Below are 595 nucleotides of genomic sequence, written 5' to 3'. Positions count from 1 at the left end.
GCTCATCTTCGAACTCGATCTGTCTTTTTATGATACAAAACGACCCTTAAAATCCAAGGTCGCTATCTCAATTCTTTCTCGAGTTATCGTGCGGACAGACAGACAAACAAACAGACAAACAGAATGAAACTTTTCCGGTCAGTGGAGTTATGGGCTTCGCTAATCGCTCAGCCAACTTGCTATATGTACGCCAGACCACGTCTCGCATAACAGGCTTCGCGATATCTCACGAAACACTGTTACGCTGCGACGCGCCTGGCGCACACATAGCTAGGCCTGCGGCGCTGACACCCAAGACGGGGTAATAGGAGTGGATATACAATTTTTCGAAATGAAGTCTTCTTAACGATTTATTCGACCATTTCATCATTTTCACCTCATTTTTGCAAAGAAATGCCCCCTAGCACCTAAACGGTACAAGATAGAGCCAAACGGATGAAATTTTCGCCCGCGGGGCTCTACTTTGACGAGTTACCCCTTAGGAATCCAAAAAAAAATATTTGACTAGCTATATGTACGCCAGACCACGTCTCGCGTAACAGGCTTCGCGATATATCACGAAACACTGTTACGCTGCGACGCGCCTGGCGCACAT

Source organism: Frankliniella occidentalis, unplaced genomic scaffold (assembly GCF_000697945.3).
Source record: "Frankliniella occidentalis isolate FOCC.00 unplaced genomic scaffold, Focc_3.1 Scaffold55, whole genome shotgun sequence".
In the NCBI taxonomy this organism is placed as follows: Eukaryota; Metazoa; Arthropoda; class Insecta; order Thysanoptera; family Thripidae; genus Frankliniella; species Frankliniella occidentalis.
This window is presented reverse-complemented; position numbering follows the sequence as displayed.